The sequence below is a fragment of the Gossypium hirsutum genome, chromosome A10 (genome assembly GCF_007990345.1).
Source record: "Gossypium hirsutum isolate 1008001.06 chromosome A10, Gossypium_hirsutum_v2.1, whole genome shotgun sequence".
Taxonomy (NCBI): Eukaryota; Viridiplantae; Streptophyta; class Magnoliopsida; order Malvales; family Malvaceae; genus Gossypium; species Gossypium hirsutum.
The window spans coordinates 75,701,608-75,726,237 of NC_053433.1; the positions used below are offsets into that span (position 1 = coordinate 75,701,608).

General features: G+C 35.9%; 1 non-coding gene across 1 annotated transcript; it reads right to left on the reverse strand.

Moving 5' to 3' along the window:
* Positions 1-10,530: 10,530 nt before the first annotated feature.
* On the reverse strand, positions 10,531-10,637 carry LOC121208851 (small nucleolar RNA R71). The gene has a single exon (XR_005903975.1). It is a non-coding gene; the product is annotated as a small nucleolar RNA R71 (small nucleolar RNA).
* Positions 10,638-24,630: the final 13,993 nt, after the last annotated feature.

A 24,630-nucleotide genomic window follows, 5' to 3' on the forward strand; every position in this document is an offset into this window, starting at 1 on the left:
TACCTTCTTTCTAAGACGGCTTTTCTTTGTAGCTTCTCTGTTTTGAGCTAAACACCTCAATTGTTTTTACGCCGAGACTTAATGAACTAATCTGGACAAAATAAATGTTACAATCCCCAAAAACTATTACCAAATTAAGGCTAAAAAAAAATTAAGTCCATGGACAGCAATGAATTTCTGGAAAAGAAGCAATAATCAACTACTAATCTATTTTCCTACTAACAATCATATCGTGGAGAAAATATATTACTCACATTCTTTGGTTGACTAAAAATCCCTCTTTGATTTGTTACTTCTAAAAATCACCTTCTTCCTCTTTCAAGTTCTGCTTTCCATTTCTAGGACTGGCATTACCCACCAATTTTTCTTCTTCCACAACAATGCAAAAGCTCTTTTCACGTCCACTCTCGAACCCCTTAAAACACTCCTTCTCTTACTTCTTCTCCCATTATGTTTCCAAGACCACTTACGACCCTCCATTTTCCCCTGTTTACAAACCTCCAAAACCCAAACCAAAGCCACCCGACCCAACCCCAAATCAGAACCCGACTCCTATAAAGTCAGTGATGTAGCAAAGGAGTGTATAATGGAAAAACTTACTGATTGGTTTCGGTAGAGGACGGCGACGCAGCAGAGGGGACACTCGACGGTGATGCAGCAGATGATCGGGTCGAAGGCGATGCAGCAGATGGGTTATGATTTTGATTTGGGGAAAATTTAGGGTTTGGGGAAAATTTGAGGGATTTAGGGAAATTTTTTATGGGAAAAATGGTGTTTCGAGTATATGGCTGGGATAAAATTGAGGAGAGCAAAACGATGTAGTTTTGTTTAACTTAAAAATGATGGTTTGCGGCATTTTTAACTTAGCGCTGCTAATGCCACTAAAAACGCCACCTAAAACGGCGTTGTTTTGGTTAAGTAAAATGGTTTTTTGCGGCTTTTTTCTTTGTGCATTTGTATCATAAATGCTACTAATGCCTTTGATATTGATAAATATTTATAGTTTAATTATTTCTTAAATTCCTTACGTTTGTTTTGTTTCAAACAATATATTTAATTTGTAAAATTTTATAATTGTGTACGAAAATAATTTTAAAAAATAAAACTAAACTTCCTTACGAAGAGTTTGTATCCACGAGTTTAATTTTTTGTGCAGCTGATGGAATTTATCCAAATTGATTTTGATAAAATTTAACTTTTCAATTTTTTTTTGATATTATGTCTACAACTGCTCATAATTCCTCTTCAACTCATAAACAGAAGGATAATGTTCTCTTATATTGACAACAATGCGCACACTAATTGAGCTAAGCCTCAATCTGATTAACTTCCCAAATTCAAAATTACCAAGAGGTGGATTTTTGTGGAAATACTGAATTTCTCTCTCCCTTTACTTTATTATGCTTTTGATTTTAATTTAATAATATATATTACAATGTACAAAAGTAATTAAGAAAATAATCCTATTGCTTACCTAAACCCTAAAATAAAATGATTTCTTGTCATTTTTATTAAAACCTCTAAACCCTAAATAATAAACCATAAACCCTAAAACCATAACCACTAAACATGAAGCCCTAAACCATAAACCATAAACTCTAAACTTTAAATCCTAAACCTAAAATAAAATATTTATTGTGGCATTTTTATCAAAAACTAAAGGATTTGGGGAAAATTGGGGAAAAGAATTTGGGGAAGAAATAAAGGGTTTTAGGAAAATTTTTGGGGAAATCTTATTTGAGAAAAAACTAAAGGATTTTCAGGGCTAACAAAACGAGGCTGTTTAAGTCAAATTGGAATTGCAATTTTGTGGCATTTATGAAAAACGCCACTAATGCATAACCTTTACGGTGTTTCTAGTAAAAACACCACTAAAACTTAATTCCCTATAGTGAAACGATGCTGCCCAAGGCAAATTGGTATTGCAATTCTGCGGCGTTTATGAAAAATGCCACTAAAAATTTAATTCCCTGTAGTGAAACGACGTCGTCTAGGGCAAATTGGTATTGCAATTTTGTGGCGTTTATGAAAAATGCCACTGATACATAACATTTGCGACGTTTTCTATAAAAAAATGCCACTAAAAAATTAATGCTCTGTAATGAAAGGATGCCATTTAAGTCGATTTGCTACTTCAATTTTACGACGTTTATGAAAAGCGCCACTAATGTATCACCTTTGCGGTGTTTTCGTCCAAAACGCCATTAAAAATTTAATTTCCTGTAGTGAAATGTCGTCGTTTAAGGCAAATGGGTATTGCAATTTTGCAGCATTTATGAAAAACGACACTAAAAATTTAATGCTCTATAATGAAACGACACCGTTTAAGTCGAATTGGTATTACAAATTTGCGGAGTTTATAAGAAACGCCACTAACGTAACACCTTTGCGACGTTTTCAAGCAAAGGCCACTAAAAAATTATTTCTTATAGTGAAACGGCGCCGTTTTGCAAAATTTTAATACATATTAGCGGCATTTTTGGTCCAAACGCCACTAAAAATGCCTCTAAAAGCTTAATTTCCTATAGTGTTAGTGCATAGCAAAGTAATATCAAACATCACAATACTCCTTACACAAATGGAAAAAAAAACACACACCATTGCAATACAAAGAACACCCCACAACAAAGAACTTGCAAGCCAAAAGAATGAAACATGATGTAACACCTCGGATTTTGGGGTTAGAAGTTCTGATGTTAGCGGTTAGGGGCAGAGAGGAGATTCTGTTATTGAGTTTAGTGCCGCATTTAGGTGTAAGAATGGGCCTGCTGGTTTGGTGGTAGAGTGAGTGTTAGTGAACCTTTGGGTTCTGGGTTCTAGCAATTGCGTACACATTTTGGGAGACTTTTTATTGTGTTTTATTTTATTTAGTTTTAAGTTAATATTTTCAATTATTAAGTATTATTTTTAATTTTTAATTTAATTTTATTTATTTTCCCCTATTCTCGACTGGATGTTTTTTCTGTTTTGTGGTTTTTTGTTTACTTTTATTTTTTTTGGGGAAAAGTGGTGGTTATTAAGGGACTTCAATTCACTGGTCGTGGGGTCGGCATCTGAACGTTTACATCCACGAAACATGTGTGGGATTCTAAACTTTTCTATTCTACTTTTTGAATCTTCGTTCCGGTAACACGTGAGTGTGCTTTAATTCCGTCGATTTTGGGCCATTAGTGGTTGAATGATACGGGGTATATGGCATATTTTGCTGTACTCTCATTATTGTAAAGGTTAGAGACCGGTTTGGGTGGCTAAAATAGTAATTTTAGCCTATTTCGAGGTGGTTTCATGGCCACTGGGGTTTCCAAATAGGCGTGTGCTAGTTCACACGGCTGTGTGCTTTTGGAAATTAGGGATTCGGGCCAATTTTGGTACCACACGACCATGTGGCCCACTTAGGGATTTTATCATTTTTCATACGGCTGTGTCCCTTGGGCACACAGGTGTGTGTGATTGAAGATTAGGGTTTGAGTGATTTGGTGCCACACAGCCTAGCCATATGGTCGAGTGGCTAATTTAGGGATTTAGAGATTCCACACGGGCATGTGTTTTGGACACATGGCCATGTCTTGTGGGCACACGGGCGTATGAGACCCTCACATGACCGTGTGAGCCCTGTACTCAAAAAATAGTGCAAATGGACAGAGAGTTACATGGCTTGTCCCTATGGCCGTGTCCCTGGTTCACACAGGTGTGTGCCCTAGTCACACGGCTATGTGCCTCTCTTCACACGAGCGTATGCCTTTGTTACACTGGTGTGTGCCCCTTTTTACACGGGCTTTTGACCTTCCACATAGCCTAGGAAATTCTACACAGCCAGAGCACACTGACGTGTGGTCCTAAGGCATTTATATTGGTTTCAAGTGCGGTTCTAAATCTGAAGAGGTTTTTGTGTGTGCTCCGACCCTTTAGTTGGGTTTAGTAAGGGTATTCATGACTCGGTATTTGTGATGTTTGTGTGTGATGTGTGAGTTTGAATCTAGTCTGTAGAGCGTGTTGTTTATCTATTCCGTCTGACTAACTATGTAACTGTCTTTGTTCTATGAGCTAGAATGCGTTCTTGCATTTGCATAAAGAATTTTGGGCTGGATTGTGAAGAGAAGGAAGACTGTATATGTTTTGATCTGGTAGTTTAACTGTAATTTATCTGTACTGTGGAGTACCGCACTGCATTGTATAACACATACGTCAGCCTTGTTGTGTATCTTTATCTGATCTTGCAGTTAAACTACAACTTACTGGTATAGCGGTTTATCGTATCACACTGTACGATATCTATGTTAGCTATGCTACGTACCATTATCTGATCTGGCAATCTAACTATAAATTACTGGTATAGCGATCTACCGCATTGTACTATACCGCATGTACGTTAGCTATACTACGTTTACATTTTGATCAGCCATCGTTGCTGGGCTATCCGGGGTGACGGGTCATTGTTGCCGGGCAACCCGGGATGACTTTATATGGTGTGTAAGGCTGGATGGACCTACTTGGTCCTATATGGTGTGTTTGGTTTGATAAGCTCAAATAGCTCTTACAATGTGTGATTGGGGGGCGGGGAGGTGTGTTTGGCTGGATGGGTAGGTTCTTTTAATATCATACTGCATACATACGCATCTGTCTGATGATCTATGTATGACTTTTTGTGATTGTTTATGTTTGACTGATTAGCACATGTGACAATGTGCCTGTGTGTTCTGACTATAAAATTAGTGGTGGTAATCCAATTATCTGAATAGCATTGTGCTGAGACTTCTGTGTGAACTTGATGTGCTCTGATTGATAAACTTTACTGGGTCACCAGTCCCAGGTAGGTTTTCTAATTCGGTGAGTATTTGAAATGTTGTTGCGCTTCTGTTTTGAATTCTATCTCTTGTCTTATTTCGAACTCACACTGAGCTCGAGTAGCTCACCCCCTCTTAGTGTTTCCTTTTCAGGTACACTTCTGAACTCTGACGATGGACCTAGTGTACGAAAGTCTCAAACAGTCTCGGTTTAAATGAATTATTTTCAGCTTGTGTTTTCAGTTTATAATTAATTACTTGGTTTGTGAAAATGTAAGATTTTATAAAGCTGTGGTGTAAATTTCGTTTAAAAATTTATTCATTATTTAAATTCGATTATATGTTCAACTCATCTATAATTCCACCTACAGGATTTTAAACGATTAAATATTTTGGTATGACTTGAGAACTTGTTTTATAAAATTTAACTACGACTACTTTAGTGACGAATGTGACATCTAGGATACGATATAAACTTCTAGGCTGGGTTTTAGGTGTTACAGTAGAGCCAAGTTTGCAAAAAATCGACCTGTGTTTTTACGTATCTGTGTGCACATGTGGTTAATTTTAAACATGTTTTTTTTTTGAAAAACTATAGCACAGTAAGATGAAATTATTTGTATTTCGGGAACTGTTTTGCGAAAATGAACTGTTTGAGACTCCAATGCTAGTCCAAGTAGAAATTCGAAACTATAATGCTAGAAATATAGATTTTTGTATTTAACCTGTGTTTGTTTTCTGAAAGTGTAGATATCTTCAGTCATCCTTAGGACGGATATGGATTTTGAAGGTAAGCAAGCTCGCGAGGGGTCATCTACTTCTCCGGGGCATAAGACTGTTCAAGAGTCTGGGGTCAATGTGATTCTGCCAATTTCGGATGGTGGTAACCCAAAGCTTGGTACCGAGGTGCTGACTCGGGTAGTGAGAGAAGTACTGGAGAAGCTGTTTGAGGCTAGGAAAATGGAGGCTAGTGACACGCTCCAAGATAGATGTGTGGATTGTGGAAAGAAAAAAGATCACAGTCCTCCAAGGTTAGAGCCTCGTTCTGCGAAGAGTGTTAGAATGCATGTGAGTGGCAATAGTGGTTTTACTGAGGGTGCTGGTAATAGTGCCAATACTCTGTTTTGTGACCACTATAAGAAGTATCATCTGGGCAAGTATTGGAAAAAGGCGGGCGCGTGTCTTAGGTGTGAGTCCATGGAGCACCGAATTAGGGAGTGTCCTTGACAACATTAAGACATGTACAATTGTAGATTGTTCTGAATCTGTGTATGATTTATTTGAATGACATTGATGGTTGCTCATTGGATAATGTTTGTGTGTGTGAAAGAACAATTGTGTATCTGCTTCAGTGGTTAAGTGTTCTGAGTATGTGTGTGAGGTCTTAGGTTGATTTAGTTCTGCTAGAGTTAGAGTGCGCATCGAGAGCATGGTGGTGTAGCTGGTGTTATACCACTGATCTGTTAGTTGGAAATTCTGGGGACGAAATTTCTTTAAGGAGGGGTGAGTTATAACAACCCAGATTTTGGGGGTTAGAAGTTTTGAGGTTAGTGGTTACGGGCAGGGAGGAGATTGTGTTATTGAGTTTAGTGGCAGGTTTAAGTGTAAGAATAGGCTTCCTAGTCTGGTGGTAGAGTGAGTGTTAGTGAACCTTTGGGTTCTAGGTTCGAGCAGTTGCGTACACATTTTGAGAGCCTTTTTGTTGTGCTTTATTTTATTTAGTTTTAAGTTAATATTTTTAATTATTTTTATTTTTAATTTAATTTTATTTATTTTTTCTCCATTCTCGGCTGGACATTTTTTTTCCGCTTTGTGGTTTTTTGTTTCTTTTTCTTTTCTTTTTGGGAAAAGTGGTGGTTATCAAGGGACTTCAATTCACTGGTCGTGGGATCGGCATTTGACCCTTTATGTTCACAAAAAAGGTGCAGGATTCTAAACTTTTCTATTCTACTTTGCGAATCTTCATTTCGGTAACACTTGAGTGTGCTTTAATTCATTCGATTTTGGGCCATTAATGGTTGAATGATAGGGATATATGGCATATTTTTCTATACTCTCATTATTGTAAAGGTTAGGGACCGGGTTGGGTGGCTAAAATGGCGATTTTGGCCTGTTCCGAGGTGGTTTCGTGGCCACTGGGGTTTCCACATGGGCATGTGCTAGTTCACATGATCATGTGCTTTTAGGAATTAGGGTTCTGGGCCAATTTTGGCGCCACACGGCCGTGTGGCCGACTTGGGGATTTTATCGTTTCTCACACGGCCGTGTCCCTTGGGTATACGGGCGTGTGAGATTGGGGATTAAGGTTTGAGTGATTTGGTGCCACACGACTATGTAGCTAATTTAGGGATTTAAGGATTCCACATGGGCATGCGTTTTGGACACACGGCCGTGTTTTGTGGGCACATGGGCATGTGAAACCCTCATATGGTCGTGTCAGCCGTGTACTCAAATTTAGTGCAAATGGACAGAGAGTTACACAGCCTGTCCCCACGGTCGTGTCCCTAGTCCATACAGACGTGTGCCCTAGTCACATGGCCATGTTCCTCTCTTCACACAAGCGTGAGCCTCTATCACATGGGTGTGTGCCTCTGTCACATGGCCGTGTGCCTTTTTTTACACGGGCTTTTAACCTTCTACACAGCTTAGGCAATTCCATACGGGCGTGTGGTTCTAAGGCATTTATATTGGTTTTAAGTGTAGTTCTGATCCGAAGAGGTATTTGTGTGTGCTCCGACCCTTTAGCTGGGTTTAGTGAGGGTATTCATGACTCGATATTTGTGATGATTATGTGTGATATGTGAGTTTGAATCTGGTCTGTGGAGCATGTTGTTTATCTGTTCCGTTTGACTGACTGTGTAACTATCTCTGTTCTATGAGCTAGAATGCATTCTTGCATTTGCATAAAGAGTTTTGGGTTGGGTTGTGAAGAGAAGGAAGACTGTATCTATTCTGTAGAGTACCGCATTGCACTGTACAACACATACGTCAACCTTGTTGCATATATTTATCTGATTTGGCAGTTAAACTGCAACTTACCGGTATAGCAATTTACCACATTGCACTATGCCATATGTACGTTAGCTACGTTACGTATTATCATCTAGCAGTCTAACTACAAATTATTGGTATAGCAGTCTACCGCATTGTACAATACCGCATGTACGTTAGCTATGTGGAAACACAAAAATATACACACTTTTTCATGCCTTTTTTACTTAAATTCATGCAGTTTCAATAAAATTCCTGTCGAAAAATAATTAATTTTTATAAAATAATTAAAGTGTACTTAAAATATGAACATGTTCAATTTTAATTAATTTTATAATTATTTTGATGAATTTTGGTTATTTTCAACAGATTTGCACGAAGGGCGAAAATTGGTTCGGTAGACATTGCTAGAAGTACAAAATCGAGAAGCATTTTGAAGTATCAAGGCGAATTAATTTTCAGCCTAAGACGGTCAAAAATTATGTGTATTAATTCATAATATAATTAATTTTAATTTATATCCAATTTAATTTGGGTTAATAAATTATTATTAATAAATTATGAAAAGTGGTCCAATTGAGCCGAACCGAGTGAACTGAACCGACCAAGTAATGGACATCCCAAAACCTCCCCATGTGCTTACCCAAATCAGCTTATTGGCTGATTATTTAGCTTGCAAAGAGGCCCTTGAAGAGTTGTTCAAATAGCATTCAAACCCCTCCACAAATGGTGGCTTTCTAGATTTGCGCCAAAGCTTAATTTAGCAAGTTTGAAATCATCGAATTTGGCACATGTGTGGCCGGCCAAGGGAGGGCTCTTTGGCTGCTAATTTTAGCTATTTTTAGCATCCCTCTTCAGCTATAAAAACCCCCTTAAGATGATCATTTGAAACACACCTCAAGCATTCACATCTTTTCTCTCTTCTCACCACTTTCTCTCTTCTTTTCCATTCCAAATTCTCTTGCTCTGTTGCCGACTTCTCCTTTTGGAAAAAGGGCATTCATCAACCATTTGGAGCAACAATTAAGTGTTCATAGTAGCCTTGGTCGACGAGGACAACGGAGAAGGAAGAACGGAGCAAACATGTCAAGCCATTGAAAAATACCGAATTTGTTTCTTATTCTTTATCTCTTTAATTTTTGTTGTTGTTATGATGAACATATCTATGAATATTTATGTTGTTGGAATGGTTAATTTAATCAATTTAGCTTGAATTTAATTCGTGTTAGGTTGATTGCATTTCGTTTGCTAAAATTGTTAAAATTGTGTTTATGTTGTTATAAGCCTCGGTAAGATACTTGGTTAAGTAAAATCATGACTAAGTTACTCTTGCATTACAATTGTGAGGTAGCTAATGAATTAATTATTTAAGTAGATTGAAGTTGTAATTAATGGACACAGTACTTAATCAGTGCATTTTTAATCATCTAAGGTAGCTAATGGTTAAATTAGCAACGGAATCTGATGATAAAATTGCCTTACATAACTTGCAAGATTATTGTGATTAAACTGTTTCAAGGTAGGGATACCTTGTTACCTCACATAGTCTTTTATGTGCTTATTAGATTTAATTATTTATTTGAATTGACATAGGGATATGTACAAAAGATTATTTCGATTTAATAAGTATGTATGTGCAATAACATATTTTCCTATTAAGATTTATTTAATCAGTTGAATTGACATAGGGATATAGTCAAGAGATGAATGGATTTTGGTCGGTGAGTATGTTCATAAGTTAGCAAATTTTCTAGTGGCCGTGAATTTATTCGTAACAATATAAACATGAGTTTAATAATTCTAAGTTAAGAAATGTAATTGATCTAAAACAATTATGGCATCTTGATTAATATCATATTTTGAAATAATGCATTTGAGATTTATTTATTTAGTTTACTTAGTTTAAAAACTTAGTTTTTAATCACCCTTTTCAAACAAAATATTTTTCTTCACCTAAGTGTTTTAAATAGCATTCATAAATAATTCTTTTCACAGTCCCTGTGGGTACAAAAACTCTACATTTACTTGTCACTTTATTACTTGTTGTGATTGTGCACACTTGCACATTTTTGTCGTTCCAAGTTTTTGGCACTGTTGCCGGGGACTATTTTAAAAAGTTATTATTTGTAAATTTTTTTGTTTTGCATTTTGGTTTATTTTTCTGTTCAAATTTTAACTCAATTAATTTTTCTGTGATTATCTCAGGTGTTTATGAATATTGATCGAATTATTGATTTACTCTTATAGACCGTGAGATTGAACGAACTTTTCGACAACGTAGAAGACAAGCAAGTCAGAGAAGGACTGAAGAGATGAACTTTGAAAATCTAAATCAATGAAACGGAGCAAACCCTACTCAAAATTCTATCCTTATTGCTGATGATAGGGATAGAGCTTTAAAACAGTATGTCGTGCTAGTATTTCATGATCTTAATCCGGGTATTAGGTGACCCGAAATTGAGGCACAACAATTCAAGCTAAAGCCAATGATGTTCCAAATGCTTCAGATTGTGGGCCAATTCATGGAATGCCTATCGAAGATCCTCATCTCCACTTAAGACTGTTTATGGAGATGAGTGACTCTTTCAAGTTAGTCGGAGTTCCCGAAGACGCATTACGATTGAAGTTGTTCCCGTATTCACTAAGGTACAGAGCTCGAGCCTGGTTCAACTCATTGCCACCAAATTCAATTTCCACATGGCAAGAGTTAGCAGAAAGATTCTTTATGAAGTATTTCCCGCCTAGAAAGAATGCTAAGTTAAGAAATGAAATCACTGCCTTCCAACAAATGGATGATGAGTCCTTGTATGAGGCATGGGAATGGTACAAAGAATTATTATGAAAGTGCCCTCATCACGGAATCCTACATTGCATCCAACTTGAGACATTTTATAATGGTCTTAATGCCCACATGAGGATAGTAGTGGACGCTTCTGCTAATGGTGCTCTCCTTTCTAAGTCTTATAATGAGGCTTACAAAATCATTGAGAGGATTGCCAGCAACAATTATCAATGGCCAACCAATCGAGTAGCATCAGGAAGACGAGTTGCTAGAATACATGAAGTAGACACTCTTACTTCACTCGCATCTCAGGTATCATCAATATCTTTAATGTTAAAAAATCTTACTACTAATGGGTCTAATAGTTTTGCAGCACAGCCACCAAATCATTTTGAAAATATAGCCTGTATCTATTGTAAGGAAGGACATTTGTTTGAAAAATGTCCATCAAACCCAAAATCTGTATATTACATGGGTAACCAAAACCAAAATCGAGGAAGGCAAGGACTGCAATCCAATTTCTATCACCCATCATGGTGAAACCACCCAAATTTCTCCTAGAGTAACCAAGGGCTGGACCCAGTAATACATATGCCCAACCTAGATCGACCTAGCCACCTAGTTTTCCCCTAAAAGTTCAGAAACCAACCCAAGTTGAACCATCCAGTGGCTTAGAATATTTCTTGAAGGCATACATGGCCAGGAATAATGCCTTAATCCAAAGCCAAACAGCTACATTGAAAAACCTGGAAAACTAAATAGGTCAGCTTGCAACAGAACTCGAAAACCGACCACAAGATGCTTTACTTAGTGATATGGAGAATCCAAAGAATCCAGGGAATGAGCATTGTAAAGCATTGACATTGAGGAGCAGAAATACATTAGAGCCCAACACCGTTGAAGTTCAAAAGGAGCCTGCTCATGCTCAAGACTCAGAGGACGTTCAACTGAGTGTTGAAATTCCAGTTTCACAAGAACCAGAATATGCAAAATCTGACAAGGTAACTTCAGAACCAGCTAATTCTACTCAACTAGCAACTCTGTTAGATGCACAACCACTTCCAGTAAAGAAACCTCCACCACCCTACCCTCAAAGACATCAGAAGCAGAAGCAAGAAATTCAATTCAAAATGTTCCTAAACGTACTCAAGGAACTTCACATTAACATCCCATTGGTTGAAGCACTTGAAAAAATGCCGAACTATGCAAAATTCATGAAGGATATCCTATCTAAAAAATGAAGGCTTGGAGAATTTGAGACGGTAGCCCTAACGAAGGAATGCAGTGTATATCTTCAAGACAAGATACCCTTGAAATTGGAGGATCCTGGATGTTTTACCATACCTTGCAACATTAGAGCAACATATTGTGGTAAGGCACTATGTGACTTGGGTGCGAGTATCAACTTGATGCCCATAACAATATTTAGGAAGCTGGGTATAGGTGAAGTTAGACCTACTACAGTTACATTTCTATTAGCAGATCGATCCTTAGCACATCCAGAAGGAAATATTGAGGACGTATTGGTACGTGTAGACAAATTTATCTTTCTTACTGACTTTGTGATTCTAGACTTTGAAGCAGAAAAATAGGTGCCAATCATCTTAGGAAGATCGTTCTTAGCAACCGGAAGGACCCTTATTGATGTGCAGAAGGGCGACCTTACTATGCGTGTTCAGGATGATTAGGTAACATTTAACATTTTTAAGTTTATATGATTTCCTGACACAATTGATGATTGTTCTGCAGTGTCCAATTTAGAGGATTTAATCATGGAAAAGGATCAACTATGTTGAAGACCCATTGGAACGAATTTTGACATCAGATCCTCCAAATGATGAAGAGGAGGATGATTACTTAGCTTTGTTAAAAGCTAATCAAAGGAGATTTAATTTGCAATCCCGCTTTGAATCTTTGGAGGTAGAGAATAGGGATTATGCCCAACCAAAAGCTTCAATCGAGGAGCCACCTAAATTAAAACTCAAGGTACTTCCTTTACATTTAAAATATGTTTATTTAGGTAACTCTTCTACTCTGTCTATGATTGTTTCAGTAGAATTAACTACTGAGCAAGAAGAGAAACTCATCTTGGTATTGAAACAATTTAAGAAGGCTATCAGATAGACCATCGTCGATATTCGCAGAATTAGTCCATCTGTATGCATGTACAAGATTATCTTGGAAGATGGCGAAAAAGGGATGATTAATGGACAGCGAAGATTGAACCCCATCATGAAGGACATAGTAAAGAAAGAAATCATTAAGTGGTTAGATGCGAGTATAATCTACCCCATCTTAGATAGTTCATGGGTAAGTTCGGTCCAGTGCGTGCCATAGAAATCAGGTATGACGGTTATTGAAAATGAGAATAACGAGTTGATACCGACTAGAATGATTATAGGCTGGAGAATTTGCATCGATTACTGGAAGCTGAATAAGGTGACTAGGAAAGATCACTTTCCTTTGCTGTTTTTGGACCAGATGTTGGATAGACTTGCAGGGCGAGACTATTACTATTTTCTCGATGGATACTCGGGGTATAATTAGATTACAGTAGCATAAGAAGATCAGCACAAGTCAACATTCACCTTCTCGTACGGTACATTTGCATTAAGGCGCATGCCATTTGGTTTATGTAATGCACCTGCTACATTTCAAAGATGTATGATGTCTATTTTTACTAACACGGTTGAAAAATACTTGGAAGTCTTTATGGATGATTTTTCAGTATTTGGAGATACATATGATTATTGCCTGGCCAATCTAGCCAAGGTACTAAGGCGATGCAAAGAAACAAACCTCGTACTCAATTGGGAAAAGTGTCATTTCATGGTACGAGAAGGTATTATTCTAGGGCATCGGATAATGAGACATGGAATCGAGGTAGATAAAGAAAAGGTAGATGTTATTGAGAAACTCCCACCTCCAACATCTGTAAAAGGTGTTAGGAGCTTTTTGGGCCATGCCGGTTTCTATCGAAGATTGATCAAGGACTTCTCCAAAGTTGCTAAACCCTTATGCAAATTATTGGAGAAGGACGTTTCGTTTAAATTTGATGAGGAGTTCTTAAGAGCTTTTAAAGATTTAAAGAGTCACTAGTTTCGGCATCCATAATCATCACATCAGACTGGGATTTGCTATTTGAACTGATGTGTGATGCAAGTGTCTTTGCGATAGGAGCTGTCACGGGCCAGCGAAGTAACCAAGATTTTATCCCGTCTACTATGCAAGTCAAACTCTAACAGGAGCTCAACTAAATTATACAGTAACAAAGAAAGAGTTACTTGCTATTGTGTTTGCTTTTGACAAGTTTCGATCCTATGTTGTAGGTACCAAGGTGACTGTTTATACGGACGACTTGGCGATTAAGTATTTGCTTTCCAAGAAAGACGTTAAGCTGAGACTGATACGATGGGTACTTCTACTTCAAGAGTTCAATTTAGAAATTCAAGATCGAAAGGGAGTAGAAAACCAAGTAACAAACCAATTGTCCAGATTGGAGCCAGAAGTAAGGAATTCTCCTCTTATACCCATTCAGGAAACATTCTCCTCTTATACCCATTCAGGAAACATTCTCCTCTTATACCCATTCAGGAAACATTTCTAGATGAACACATACTGCAGGTAAATCATGTCCATAATACCCCTTGGTTTGCTGATATTGGTAACTATTTAGCTTGTGGTTTGATGCCGATTGATAAGACATAGCATCAAAGGAAAAATTTTCTCCACGATGTGAAGTAATATTTCTAGGAAGAACCATACTTGTTTAAAAAGTGCGCAAATCAAATGATCATGAGGTGCGTGGAAAAAGATGAAGTACATAAGATTCTATACCTCTGCCACTCAGCTCCAAGTGGTGGACACTTCGGAGGTGCACGTACTGTGGCTAAAGTGTTGCAAGCTGAATTCTTTTGGCCAACACTATTTAAAGACCTATATGCTTATGTAAAGAGTTGTGATCAATGTCAAAGGGTTGGAAATGTCACCAATAGAAACGAGATGCCTCGAACAAACATCATTGAGGTAGAATTGTTTGATGTTTGGGGTATTGACTTTCTTGGTCCTTTCCCTCCGTCTTTTGGTCATAAGTACATCTTGGTACCTATAGACTACGTGTCTAAGTGGATTGAGGCTGAAGCATATCCGAAAAGCGATGCTAAGGTTGTGATGAAGTTTTTGCAGAAGCATGTGTTCACAAGGTTTGGAACCCCACGAGCCATCATTAGTGGTGAAGGGTCACATTTTGTGAACAAGTGGTTGAAAGGGTTACTTGAAAAACATAGAGTGAAGCACAAGGTTGTGATAGCTTACCATCCACAGACGAATGGGCAAGCTGAACAGGCAAACAAAGAGGTCAAAGGCATACTTTAGAAGGTAGTTTGCCCAAATCGATGAGATTGGTCCAAAAGACTTGATGATGCTTTATGGGCTTACAGGATAGAATACAAGACACCTTTAGGGATGTCACCCTATAGGTTGGTCTTTGGGAAAGCCTGTCATCTGCCTTTGGAGTTAGAGCACAAAGCTTACTAGGCTCTCCAATGATTCAACTTGGATCTTAAAATTGCTAAAGAGAAACGGATCCTTCATCTTAACGAGTTAGAAGAATTCTGAATATCTTCATACGAGAATGCCAATTTACTTAAGGAGAGGCTCAAGAAATGGCATGACAAGCACATTCGAATTTGAGAATTTGAAGCAAGTCAGTAAGTCTTATTATTCAAGTCCAGATTAAGTTTCTTTCCAGGTAAGTTAAAATCACGTTGGTTCGGTCCATTTATGATTCATTGAGTATATCCATACAGAGATGTTAAACTTCAAGGTAAGGGAGGTAATTTTCGAGTTAATGCTCAAAGTTTGAAACATTACTGGGGAGATAAAATTGAATGGGATCAAATCTCGTTCATTTTATGAAATGATTAAATTTTCTTATTTTCTTTTTAAATAAATGATTTAGGATGTATTTTCGAGATTAGTATGTTTAAATAAATTATGTCTAGGAGATTGGAACTTAAGCGGGGCCGCTTGTGACCCCTCCAATCTTTCTTGGGAATTGATTTTGACATAATTTTTTGAGAAATTATTCCCTAAATGGAAAATAAATTTTTAAATTTTCAAATGAAAAGGGTCAATTTTGATCCAAGTTTTAAAATTGCAACTCAATTTCAAATTTTCATTAAGTCTAGGGACTTAATTAAACTATTTTTAAAATTTGGTTGCCCTTTTTTGTAAATATTAAAAACTAAATGCCTCTTTTTGTAAATATTTTCAAAATGCATCTAGAATAAAAGTTTTTAGTTCAATAAAAAAAGATTATAATTATTAATATATAATTATATCCATTATAACATATATTAGTTATTATCAACTTTATATATAGTTAGGATTAGTTTTAATTTTATCACATTTTATTTGATAAGTTTTTATCTTAATAAATTAATAGAAAATAATAATTTAATATGCGTTATATTAATTATTAATTTTTATTTACTTTGAGTAGAATTAGAATTTAGAATTAATTATTAAATTTTTCTAAGAATTCTAGTTTAACTCTTATTTCCCTCACTATAAATATGACCAATCTTCTCCATCTTTCTTCATTCAAACTTCTATCCCACCAAACCTCCTAGTGCCATAGCCCTTAACTCCCTAGCCACAAGCCTCCAACTTCTTAGCCAGAACACCGCCCGACAGCCATTCGGCCAGCAACTCACCCCACGCACACTTGCTGCTTCCGTGCGCACCCAGCAGCACACGCACATAGGCGCACCAATAGACGCTCCTTGGTGCCACACCTACTCCTCGCTCTAGCTCGCGCACGCCCACGTTACTGCCTGCTGCTGAGTAGATGCCCACACCAGGTTGTTTAATCCTGCTCGACTTGTCCGCTTGCTACTTAACATCCGTGTGGCACATCAACCCTATTACTCACACCAACACCCCATCCTTAGCCGATAATCCTCCAACCTATCCTAAATCAACCTCTTTTATTTTCTAATTATTTTGTTAGGAGTTCTTAATTTTTATAAAAAGGTTAATCATGCATCTCAGAAGAACTCATGCCTCTGTCCAAATTGATGAATCACAAAGCAAATTCCACTGTGAATAAGCCAAAGCGAGATACAAAAATGTTTTCAAGAATCAACAGATGCATCCAGAGAAAGGCTTCACATTGAAAGAGAGCAATTATATTACTTTTATGGCGCGTATTCATCAAGTTGCTGAAACTCTCAATTGAGAGTTATTTTGGGAGAAAAGACCTAGTGTGGATGAGGAGTTAGTTCATGAATTTTATGCGAATTAACATGAAGCGAATTGAAGGAAGCATTTGTCCGTGGAATCAAGGTACCAATAACCACAAATACTATTAATGAGTTTTTTGAATTACCTAATTGTGAAAACAATGAATATTCTTCCTTAATGAGCAATATCAAGCCTGAAATTTTGCAAGAAATACTCGAGGAACTTACAATTCTAGGTTCTAAGTGGACTGTGTCAGAGTAAGGAATCCACACTTGTAGAAGAGAATATTTGACACCACTTGCGAAGGTATGGTTCTATTTCATCCGATTCAGCCTCATGCCTAGTTCACATGGAACTACAATTTCATTGGAGTGAATGGTCTTATTATACTCGATTTTAACTGGAAAAACCATTGATGTGGGAAAAAGTATCTTGAGCGAAATGCGGAATTGTGTCGTTAGACGTTCTGGACTAGCTTACTTTTCTTTTTCAATAACAATTCTGTGCTTGAAAGCTAAAATTCTTGCAAACGTAAAGAAGACAGGTTATAGCCAGGGGACAATCATAGATTGGGACCTCTACCGAATAGCTGGAGACTCTATTCTACAACAACTAGTTGAAAAAAGTGAGGATCCCGAAGAAGAAGAAGAAGATCCCACAGAGGTCGAACCAATGCAATCAGTTGATATCCCTGATAGGGTGGAACCAATGGAACCAAAAGCTAAACCTGATATTGAGACTTCAATGTTCAGAGCTAACCAACTTGCCTAGATCTTCAAGATGAGCTGTCAAAGTTGATGGACATAATGCAACATATGCAGTGGCAGCAACAAGCTTATTGGAGATATTCAAAAATAAGGGATAACTCCATGAGAAACGCTTTTACAAAAATTTACAATGACCCGTTTATTTTTGTGCCTGAGTTTCTAGATTTCATATTCGAACCCTAGAGTCCACTATCAAAAAGGGAGCGAAGCGATTCATGCAAAAACAATTATGATGGAGCAAAAGATGAGTCGAATTCGAAAGGATCTGCAAATAAATAAATGGGGGATCTCGACTTTATTTTATTTATGTTCCTAGGTAATTTTAGGATTAAGTTTAATTAGGATTTTTTTAATTTTACATAATAAAGAAAGAGACGGAAATCATGAATAAAAATGAACAAGTCGCAAAGTATAAAGTGTGGCAATAGATATATACAAGTGTAGGATTGGATTTAGAGAGAGCTTGGTACTTAAGCAGTCAAATTAACTCACTTCCTCTTCTCTAGAATCTTACCTGGTGTATAGTATCTATTCATTTTTAACAATGAGGACATTGTTCATCTTAAGTAGGGGAACTGAAAATTGAAATTATTTCCACTTAGAATAAATTTTCCTTTCAGTTATGATTAGGTTATATTTTGTTCAATAATTTGAAATGTTGTTAAGTATGCTAAACTTCAGTATAAATAAAGTTTGATTATTTCAATAATTGTTATGTTAGCTTAATAATGACATAAATGTATTTTTAATAAAACATTCAATTCATACCATAAAATTTTAGTTCCTTAGGAAAGTTAAGCATGCATGAAAGTTTAAGCCTTTAGAATTGACTTAGTAGTTTCTTAAGCTGAATTCCTAGGAAGCATGGAGCATAGAAAATGATGTAGGCAACTGTTGTTTGGACCGTTTGAGCCTTTCAAGCCAACCATGATGAAATTTTTTATCCTTTGAAACCCAACTTTGAGACTATATAGCCTAATTTTATTTGAACCCTTGCAAATTTAGCCATCACATCTCTCTTAACTATCTTAAAATTGTCCCAAACACTAGACTCAGTACTATTCAAAGTATTCTTTAAAAATAAGTTTGAGGGAGTTGAAAGAAGTATCAAATGCTCTAAACATTCTAGTACATACAGTAAAATGCTTGTGTTAAAAAAAAGCACATGTACTTGAAAGAAAATAGATGTACAAAAGAGCATGTGAAAGCAAAGTAAGTTGTTGTATTGAGGGAATTTATTCCAAAGGTCTGATTGAAGCTGAGTCTAAGGTTTTAAGACTAAATTTATCTATCTTTTACCTACCCCTAGCCTAGCTACGTTACAACCTTTTTAAAGACCTATTGATTCAAGTTTCTATGCTACCTACACTAGTGGAGAGAAATTGCTATGTCCAACATATGAAGGCATAAGTTAAACTTAATGATTGTAGCTGAATCTTGAATAAGAAAATAAAATCAAATTGGTAAGGGTTAACATCTCTTTGTTAAGGAAGCATTTAGTTTAATTTTGCTATCATAATAGTTGTTGAGATTAATTTGAATGATATGTATACTTAAGTAGCATAACTATCAAATTTCGTATTTTTGAGCATAAGTATATTAAATTTATAATTCTGGGAAGAATGTTGTTCTGAAGGAGTTTTTCAAAGGTGTTTTCAAGAAATTCTTTTCAAATTTTTTCATTACTCGAGACGAGCAATGAATTAAGTTTAAGGGTGTGGAAACACAAAAATATACACACTTTTTCATACCTTTTTGAACTTAAATTCATGCAGTTTTGATAAAATTCTTGTCGGAAAATAATTAATTTTTATAAAATAATTAAACTGTACTTAAAATATGAACATGTTGAATTTTAATTAATTTTATAATAAATTTTGATGAATTTTGGTTATTTTTGACAGATTTACATAAAGGGCGAAAAATGGCTTCGGCTTACACTGTTAAAAGCACAAAACTGAGAACCAATTTGAAGTATCAAGGTGAATTAATTTTCAGCCTAAGACGGTCCAAAATTATGTGTATTAATTGATAATATAATTAATTTTAATTTATATCCAATTTAATTTGGGTTAATAAATTATTATTAATAAATTATGAAAAGTAGTCTAGTTGAGCCGAACCGAGTGAACCGAATCGACCAAGTAATGGACTGCCCAAAACCTCCCCATGTGCTGACCCAAATAAGCTTATTTGCTGATTATTTAGCTTGAAAAGAGGCCCTTGAATACTTGTTCAAATAGCATTCAAACCCCTCCACAAATGGTGGCTTTCTAGATTTGCCCCAAGCTTAATTTAGTAAGCTTGAAATCATCAAACTTGCCACATGTGTGGCTGGCCAAGGGAGGGCTCTTTGGCTGCTAATTTTAGCTATTTTTAGCAGCCCTCTTCAGGTATAAAAACCCCCTTAATCTGATCATTTGAAACACACCTCAAGCATTCACATCTTTTCTCTCTTCTCTCCACTTTATCTCTTCTTTTCTATTTCAAATTCTCTTGCTCTCTTGTTGATTTATCCTCTTGGAAAAGGGGCATTCATTATCCATTTGGAGCAGCAATTAAGAGTTCATAGCAGCCTTGGTCGACGAGGACAACGGAGAAGGAAGAACAGAGCAAACGAGTCAAGCCACGAAAAAACACTGGATTTGATTCTTGTTCCCTATCTCTTTAATTTTTGTTGTTGTTATGATGAACATATCTATGAATATTTATGTTGTTGGAATGGTTAATTCATGCTAGGTTGATTTCATTTCGTTTGCTAAAATTGCTAAAATTGTGTTTATGTTGTTACAGGCCTCAGTAAGATGCTTGGTTAAGTAAAATCATGACTAAGTTACTCTTGCATTACAATTGTGAGGTACCTAATGAATTAATTATTTAAACGGATTGAAATTGTGATTAATGGGCACAGTACTTAATCAGTGCATGTTTAATCCTCTAAGGTATCTGATGATTAAATTAGCAATAGTATCTAACGATACAATTGCCTTGCATAACTTGCAAGATTATTGTGATTAAACTGTTTCAAGGCAGGGATACCTTGTTACCTCACATAGTCTTTTATGTGCTTATTAGATTTAATTAATCGTTTGAATTGACATAGGGATATGTACAAGAGATTATTTTGATTTAATAAGTATGTATGTGCAATAACATATTTGCCTATTAAGATTTGTTTAATCGGTTGAATTGACATAGAGATCTAGCCAAGAGATGAATGGATTTTGGTCAGTGAGGATGTTCATAAGTTAGCAAATTACCGAGTTGCCGTGAATTTATTGTAACATCTCAAAATAGGGCCTAAACAGAATAATGGTTGCGAAACCATGAATCTGAGGTAAAAAAATTTATTCCAATTAAGTTTTGAGTTTATTCATTGATTGATAATTGTGTGAAAATTTCATGAAGAAATTTTATGTATAAGTGCCTAATTTGATAATTAGGACTAAATTATAAAATTAGCAAAATGTGTGTTCTAGATAATAAAGCGGATTTAATTGAAATGGGTTCTTAAAGTGGAGGTCCTTACTTAGTAATTAGGCCATTATATTTAAGTTTGGTAAAAAATGGGCAAGAATAGGACAAATTTGAAAGAAAAGCTTTTAAGGGCATTTTAGTCATTTAGTAATTAAAAGAATTAAAAAGGGAAAATAAAGTCAAAATTGGTCCATCTTATTCATGGAGGCCGAATATAGCATGGGGGAAGCCATTGTTAGGGTTTCCAAGCTTTCCAATCTCAACAATCCCGGAAAGTGAGATTTTGACCTAGAACGGAAGAAAAATAGAAAATCGAGAAAGTTGGTAAAATGGTCATTTTGGTATCGAGGTAAGTCCAAATGTTTAATAAGCATTTAATTATGCATATTTGAATGATAAATTGATATTTTGGCCATAAATAATTTAGTATTGAGTTTCAGATATAATGATTAATGTATGATAATAATTCGATATTCGAAAGAGAACTTGTATAATTTATATGTAAGACCATATTTTGTATTATGGCTTTGTATGATAACAAGAAAGTATTGACTAGCATAGTTTGATGAGAATAAGTTAAGTTGATGATATGATGAGATTGAGAATGTAAGCATGTAAGTTGAGTAGCATTTTATTATTATGCAATTATTGTTATTAGTATTGTTATTATTAAGTTATGCGACTAACCTTGAGAATTTGAGCAAGTATGTTTCAGCTATGACTTGACAAGGCATTGATATTTCAAAGTCCATGGTTGTACCATGGCAATTAAGGAAGAATTGATGGAAAAGTCCATGTTCATAACATGGCATTTAAGGAGGAATTTACGGTTAAGGATACCATGTAAGACCATGTCAAGACATGGCATTGGTAAGGAAAGGATCTCATGTAAGACCACAGACCATGTCAAGACATGGCTTCGGCATTGATTAAGGACTCTACGTAAGACCACGTCAAGATGTGGCATTGGCATTAAGACAAGGATACCATGTAAGACCATGTTTGGAACATGGCATTTGGTAAGACAAGGATAGCATGTAAGACCATGTTTGGAACATGGCATTTGGTAAGATAAGGATATCATGTAAGACCATGCCAAGGCATGGCATTGATAAGTTGTATAAGGCAAGGAAATCATGTAAGACCATGTCAAGACATGGCATTGATGAGTTACTATAAGGCAAAGGTCTCATATAAGACCATGCCAAGGCATGGCATTCATGAGTTACTATAAGGCAAAGGTCTCATGTAAGACCATGCCAAGGCATGGCATTGGTGAGTTCATAAGACAAGGATACCACGTAAGACCATGTCAAGACATGGCAATGGTAAGTTCAAAAAGGAAAAGGTTCCCGAGTAATCCAAAGAGTAAGTCAAAGAAAAAACAAGGTGAGAACATGAAGAAATAGTATAGGTATGCATTTAAGGCTTATTTAATATTGAGATTGTAAGTAATTGAGATTATCAAGTATTAAGTAAGTGATGAGTTTCAGTTATGCTTGTGACACTTTATGACATGATTCACAATATGCTTATATTATGAAAGAGTACTCATGTGTTAAGTGAGATGTTGCAGGTATGTAAGCAAGCTATTAAGTAAGGTGCCTTTTGTATTCTGAGCTTTTGGTAAGGTTACCGATGAGTAAGATGGAAAAGTAAGAACTAAACATTATTTAAGCAAATTATGACAGCATAGTAGTAAGCTAAATTGATTGCTATTGCTTATTATTTTACATGTGAACTTACTAAGCTTTATAAGCTTGCTTCTTTCACTTTCCTATGTTTCAAAGTACTTAAAAGTACGCTCGAGTTAGAGGTCATCGTAGATCACTTCACACTATCGACTATCAAGTTACCAAATCGGTATCTTCGTTTACAAACGTTCTAGTTTATGGCATGTATAGAGACTTAGACATTTTGTGTGTATGTCCTTATGATATCGCTAAAGAATGGTATGTAAATATTTGATAATAATTAGCTATTGAAATGGCTAATGAAGAACATGTTTCGGTGTTATGTATGCCTAAATGGTAGTTAATACAAAGAAATCATTAAAAAGTGAAATTAGCATTAAAACAGTATTGAACAGCAGCAGTGACGTGGTCTTAAAAAATCACCAAGAATAGTAAAAATAGAATAAGGTGATGAATGAGATATAATTAAAGCTTATTGAGTCTATTTTCATATGAAAGAAACATAGTAAGCAAAAGAAGTGTATATTAAGAGATATTTGAATTTTAGTGAGACAGGGTCAGAGCGATTTCTGAATCCCTTGTTCTGAATTTATAAATTCACTAAAAATTGTACAAAAAGAATTATGAGTTATAGTTTATATTTCTAGATTCCTTAGTGGATCTACTTTCAAGAGAAACAAACAGAATGGTGTACAGGGAGAAAATTGATTCGTAGTGAGGAGAGGTTAGAGTAGTCGAACAGTGCAACAGAAGAAACTTTAACTAATAAACTGTATTAATTGGCTAGGCCAAAAATTCTGGGAAAAAATTAGTAAGAAGATATATGAGTCTAGTTTCAAGAAAAATTCACGAATTTAAATTTTGAGTTTTGTGACTCGAGTTATGATTTATTTAGTGACTATGATGCAAGTGGGTAGTTTTATAAGGAATAATGAAATAAATTGTTTTGATTTGTCTAAGTATTCAAAAAAATTTTAATATTCCTGGTTTGGTCCTGAAACGTTTCAATTGCATGTTTTAGGGTCTCGAGGGCCCTTTTTAGGGACATATTGAATGAATGTAAATAAATTAATTTTAAAAGCAAATTTTATGCCCCGAATTAGTAAGTAAAGTCAGGTAACGCCTCGTGCTCGACTTCGGCGACGGCCTCGCGTAAGGGGTGTTACATTTATTCGTAACAATATAAACATGAGTTTAATAATTCTAAGTTAAGAAATGTAATTGATCTAACACAATTATGTCATCTTGATTAAAATCGTATTTTGAAATCATGCATTTGAGATTTATTTATTTAGTTTACTTAGTTTAAAATCTGAGTTTTTAATCACCCTCTTTAAACAAAATATTTTTCTTCACCAAAGTGTTTTAAATAGCATTCATAAATAATTCTTTTCACAATCCCTGTGGGTACGATAACTCGACATTTACTTATCACTTTATTACTTGTTTCGATTGTGTATACTTGCATATTTTTGTCGTTCCACTATACTACGTCTACATTATCTTATTTGGCAGTTCAACTACATTTTGATAAGCCATCGTTGCTGGGTTATCCAGGGTGGCGAGTCATTGTTGCCAGGCAACCTGGGTTGACTTTATATGGTGTGTAGGGCTGGATTGGCCTACTTGGTCCTATATGGTGTGTTTGGTTGGATGAGCTCAAACAGCTCTTACGAGGTGTGATTGGGGGACGAAGAGGTGTGTTTGACTGGATGGATGGGTTCTTTTAATATCATATTGCATACATACACATCTGTCTGATTATCTGTGTGTGAGTTTTTCTAACTGTTTCTGTTTGACTGATTAGCACATGTGACAGTGTGCTTGTGTGTTCTGACTATAAAATAAGTGACGGTAATCTGATTGTTTGAATAGCATTTGTGCTGAGA